Genomic DNA, 6000 nt, shown 5'->3' with positions numbered 1-6000 from the left:
TTTAAACTGACACCAGCTATTTTTCTCAATTGGATTTTACAGGCCTTCCTCCACCATTTCAAGCCAATGTAGTCCTTTCAAAGGGTAAAATCTAGTACCAACAAAAGTCAGGTTACCTTAATAGGAGACAGAACTCAAACTTCAGGGCCCTAGTCACAGTGACCAACATATTCCATGAGCTAAATAAAGACCAGATTTCATTGATCTTGATAATCTCTACTTTGAGTACAGAGGTTCAAGGGTTTCACCCAAAGATCATTGTCCATTTCTGTCCACATATGGTGTAAGTCCCTAAATACAACCTATACTCTCTGCGAAGGAGCTTGAAACAAATGATGCACTTACCAGGGGCACCTGGGTGGCTCAGTCAATTCAAGCATCCAACTCTTAATATTGGCTCAGGTAATGAGCTCACAGTTCAGGAGACTGTGCCCCACATTGGGCTCTGGGCTGACAGCATGGAGCCTGCTTGGTATTCTTCCCCTTTCTGTCCCTCCTCACCTTGCAGTCTCTCTCAAGCTTACAAAGTGATGGGCTTCTCACAATATCTGTCTCTGTTCTGATTCAGGTTTACCTGCTGCTAATCCTAAACCAGTGATGGGTATGCAATCTTCTGACCATTTTGTATTTCATAAAAGTCAACTATAAGATCGCTCACTCTTCTTTTTATGAAGGGATGCGAAGTAACTTCAGGGTATACTTAACATCTTGTCCTTGAAATGTAGTCATGTTTACCACCTTGTAAGTACTCAATACCTGGTTTTATTAGTTTTGTACTTACAAAAGCAATAGGGACCCTGTGATTTGAATTCATCCATGAACTAGCAACCATCTTTAGACACTTTTTAATTTGTCTGTCAGAGACACTGATTTGAGACACTCACATTTTAAAGTCGTTACGAAGGCAGTGTAAAGGGACAAGTGAAACAAAAGGATGCTGTTGGTCATCTTGTTCTCCAGGCAAAATTTCCCAGTGGGACTATGGTTTTCAAAATCTGAAGTGCCCTGTGCAAGGCTCTATGGAAGCTCTAGAAAATCTTAGGCAATAGGTACTAAAGTTCAGGCAAGGAGAGAATGGAAAAGTTATTCTGTCAGCACCTCAATATGTATTATTTTCATTGGGGTTCTTGCCTTTCAAACTCCCCATTCCTTGGCTCTAAACTATCAGCAGGTCGGAATCCTGGTCTCAGGATCTTCTCTAGGCCAACTTAGTCACAATTTGAAATACTATGATCATTTGTCATTGAGGAATGGATTACCAACACATTAGTAGATTCTATTCTGCCCAATACCATGAATATTTTTATTCTCACATGTGTTTTGTGACTACAAGCTTACATGCTAACCACTGTCATCAATGACCCCAGACCTGGCCTTGAAAACCGTTCAGGCAATGTACTTGGGATGAGCCAGGAAACAGGAAGCTATAGCCTGTAAACCAATTGGTACACATAGGCTCACAAGAAACAAAGCCAAAGTCTAACTGTATAGCATGTAGTATATATGGTATTTAGCCAGGTTAGAATCATCTGCCATTTTTTCCTCAATTTCCAGTTCATTTATATAAGGCCTCAAAGATGATGCCACTCTGACCTGCTTTCATCTACTTTGTCAACTTTCACTTCTAGACAGAGCTCTCAACATGCCCTAACAAGGAGGCCAGGAGGCTTTCAGTGGGAGAAATCAGATCCATGTGTTGAACACTGATGCAGGACACAGGAGCCAGAAGTCCTTCGAGGAGGTATCTTAAGTGTGGTACAGACAACCTTTAGCTGCCCCTTCATGGATTGCTTCAGCTGCAGAAGGCCACCTCATGCCTAAGGTCCTTACTCTTCCCACACTGACCCACATCCACTGACCAGCTCACATGGCAAGATCAAGACATGGCTATATTAATCCATTTAGAACAATTATCAAAGAATCCAGCTCTAGAGCTTCCCATAAGGGTAGCTCAAGCTGTTTTGGTCACACTGCACCACCAATTCTTCGGTTTCCCACTTCTCCATTTTATAGGCATAGATCCAAAAAAGGTATGCCTCACTATCTTGTATACAAAACTTCATCTCCTATCTCAACATAGGGGGAACCCAAGGCTCAGCACTGCTAGGACAAGTGGACAAAAATGAAGTCATCAAATGGGATCCGGGGAATCAATCTCTTGCCAGCTGGCTGAAATCCTCACCATTGATGGTAGGTGAAGAAAAGGGCCCCTTGTACACGATTCTTCCTTTTTACCAGTGGCATACCAAGAATGAAGTACATTAACTGGTACTACAGATCAGCCAAGTAGTCTTGCATGGAACCCTATGTAGATCTCCCAGTCTCTACCCAAAAGGTTCTGATGGCTCCTTTAAACCTACTTCTCTGGTTCCACTAATGGTCTCCCCTGGGATCCTACTCTTCAATCTAGGGCTGCCAAATCTCAGCCCTCCAGGGGTTTCAATATGAATGTAGTCAGTACACATCCATTCATCCAGATTACTTCTCCAGGAGTATTTAGGACAAAACAATGTGCTATGAAACTCAAGGCCAGGACAAACCTAGCCTTGATCTAGGTCTTAAGGAAAATTTCAATGCTCTATTTCTCAGAAAGTTGGAAAGCCTCAGGCTTCAAAGAAATGTTTACTAAATAGGTTGATCTGCTTATCCCTTCTTTAGACAAGCAGTTCATTCATAGTTTCTTAGTTTCCAGGGTTAAGATATATAGAATGATTACTATTATATCTGTAATATATGGAGTTTGATAGCTTATATGACCACAGTTTTTAAGCCTTTAAGTACACGGTATTGCACAGCATTTAAAATAATCATTTTGAAATACTAATTCTGGTTTCTAATGAAATATTCCAGATCAACCTCAAGACTAAGAATGTTTAATCTGGAAATAGAACCAGGGATAGAACTAAGTACCCATTGATCGGATCTTCATCTTGCATGCAGAATCTGGAAATTGAAGAAAAAAAAAAAAAAAGGCATCCAAAATGGGCTGAAAATATTTGAAGAACAATCGGGCTTGCCCTCCACCATGGACTCAATTTCCCAAATGATAACAAAGGTTCAGAGAACCTCATGACTCACACTAGTCCCTTCTGTTGTCACCATTTTTGATTCTAAATAAAAAGATCTTTCAGAGATCAGGGTATGGTTCCAATCCAGTCTGATTTATTTTTGCAGAATATCAACACTGTTGGTTACCAACTATTTGTTTTTGTGGCCATCACTGATCAGGGGTTATACCTAAGTCATCTGTTAACTAAGTCATAGTCTAGATGAAAGAGTTCTATCAGATGTAAAATTCAGAGGAGTTAAGAGATAGCAGTAAGGGAAAGTAAATTGCTCAGAGTGGGCCAGGAAAATGTCACCCTTAGATGTCACCTTCAATTCTTTCTCCTTTCACCATGTGAGTTGATTGCTAACGCTATTTTAGCCTAAGGAATACGTGGTGGTCGGTCACAAGGAGGCTGACACCTCCAACCCTTCCAACAGCTGTATCTCAGTGTAAATATACCCTCATATTCAGCACTCACATTTTTATGCGAATTTGTAAAGGTATTAAGAATCCCTGGATCTCTTGTACCGTAACTAGGGGGCTGATACCATGTCTAGTTCAAGCAACTGTAACAACTAGGCTTCGGACTGGAATACTTTTACCTCTTGTGACAGAAAGTTCCTTGGACTCAACGTAGCAAGAAGTTCCCAGGAAAGCTGGAACAACCCTCCTAAGCACCACTCATCTCCAGGTGTGCAGCACTGTGACCACCTTTCTATCACATCACTGTGCAAATTAAGCCACTTATACTGATTAGTCCTAGTAGCATAGGGCCCTTTTTCCCCCCAATATTTGTCAGCCTTGTGATGTAACTCAAGCCTATCTACCATAATGCCTCAGCACTGGTTTTCTCTGGAAGCCATGATGGGGATTGATGTAGATTTTATCCATCTGTGCCATTAGAAGGATGCCAAGGGTAATTTCCCCCCTGAGCATCCTAAAGGACATGAAGTAACCTGGCCAGTATTTCTTATGAATGAGACACTGGCAGTGGTAGACACAAAAGATGCACCACCCAGATTCCCTCCCAAAGGAGGGCTTACTACACCTAGGGGCAGAGAAAGAGAGCTCCGTACACTGCCTTTGGATACCAGTTCCAAGGTCTAACTCCGCTTCAGAGAGCTGTGCCACACCAGGTCCAAGTCTTTGGAGAAGCAGCCCACCTTCAATGACTAAGCCAATGAGTTTACAGGAAAGCTTTCCCTTTTCAGCCCCATGAGGGACAATTCAGGCAAGGCAATTCAGAGACCCTTCTCCTTGGCAGGGGCGTTGTGGAGACTAACTTCTACATTCAGCTTTGAATGCCCTATGGTCTATTCTAGACCTAAGCCAAGAAATCCTGCCTGGCCACTTTGCTCAACTTACTCCATTCTAGACAAACTATCATTAAAGTTATGGAGGATATTCCACTCTAGCTTGTGTGGCAGCCATAGAGGTGGACTACTCCCATCTCCCTTCTAAAGAGAGGGGACTTCCAGCTTAGTTCCTTCAGGATCTGACCTAGTTCTAGCTGAATCCACATTCTTCCCAGGAGCTCCTATGCAGTAATTGGGCACTGTGGGAGAACCAGATAATCGCCATTTCCCAAGATCCTTCTATAAGCCATCTTTGTGCTAGAGCTCCCTGTTGGGCTGGCTGAAACTTTCTCAGAGCTACATTGCAGTTCAAGCTCTTCCTAATGGATTCTTCCTCCTCTTTTCAGAAGTGTTAACCTTACATAGCAATGTAAAAAAAAAAATGTTCACTGCCTAGTCCAGTCTATCTCCCTTAGGTATTAACCCCCCCAAAAAACTTCTGATCTTCAGCTGACAACTTCCTAAGTGAACTTCAGATTCAGTGATACAAGTTTTCACATTGCTTCAAGTGTTTCCACGAACATCCTGTGTGATACAACCACTGAATTATTGGACCTTAGTCAAGACCTGAAAAATATTTCAGCCCAACTGTAATTTTCAGAGTTCGAAGGGGGAAAAAAAAAATCTCATGTGGCAAAACCAGATTCAAAACTGATTCAAGGAACAGGAAGTTCAAGGTTAGCCGCAACGTGACAAAAATGAAGTAGCCTGAGAGCTACTTAAGCCAAGTTTGACACAAGGTGCTATTTTCCAAAAAGCTAGCCTTACCTTTTGTCAGGCTTTACTACAGTTCTCTCCAAGTTTCAAGTACTTATTTCTTCTGTATTCCAGACCATTAGAGATACTTCCTAATTGGACAGATCAAGGGGTCATAGAACTACAGAACCAAGTATGAATTACTAGTTGCTTCTGCACAACCTCTAACTCTAGCAAGCTCAAGGCTTCTAGTGATCCACATAGTCCTAGAATAAGATACAACCACTTCTACTCTTGAAAGGGTGACCTAGGTCTTTATTAGCTTTTGCTGTCATGGATTAAGGAATAGGAGGGCAAGAATCAGGACTTAAGTGCTCAGATATTTTACGTTACAAACTAAGGATTACTTCATGTAATTTAAGGAGTAGCATCTTAGTTTTAGCAGGTGTCTCAATTCGAGTAGTGGCTTACATGTAACTGATAAAGGTAACTGATGCCACTTACTGGACTACAACACCCAACACACATTGCACTACATCAGCTCATCAACACATTCTGAGAGGTCAACTGAAGACCCAGGACTGATCGCTCCAGTCAGCATGGCAGCTCCAACTGGTGTCCCTTCGTTTCCCTCTTTAGAAGCCCCTGCCTTCACCAGGTCAGGATGGTTTTTAGGACACTATTCAAGACACCAGCTAACAGCAAAGATGGCCAACTCAAGTGGATTTCCTAGTCCTGACATGTATCTTAACTTATTCATCTGTCCTATGAGGGAACAGATTGGACTAGGTTTGGTAACTTTGTTGAACCAGCCAGTAGGGGTGCTGCTTATGGTTAGCCTGCCCTTGCCAGGGCAATTTTGGGGACCATCCCTTGCAGCTGCCAGAACTGCTTTGGTTC

General features: G+C 42.2%; 1 long non-coding RNA gene across 1 annotated transcript; it reads left to right on the top strand.

The window, feature by feature from the left end:
* Window positions 1–1626: 1626 nt before the first annotated feature.
* On the top strand, window positions 1627–3092 carry LOC125173446 (uncharacterized). Its single transcript, XR_007155023.1, has 3 exons — window positions 1627–1741; window positions 2081–2190; window positions 2851–3092. It is a non-coding gene; the product is annotated as an uncharacterized LOC125173446 (long non-coding RNA).
* The last annotated feature ends 2908 nt before the right edge of the window (window positions 3093–6000 follow it).

This window comes from Prionailurus viverrinus, chromosome C1 (assembly GCF_022837055.1).
Source record: "Prionailurus viverrinus isolate Anna chromosome C1, UM_Priviv_1.0, whole genome shotgun sequence".
NCBI lineage: Eukaryota > Metazoa > Chordata > Mammalia > Carnivora > Felidae > Prionailurus > Prionailurus viverrinus.
The sequence above is the reverse complement of the archived record's forward strand: the minus strand, read 5'-3'. Positions and strand labels throughout refer to the sequence as shown.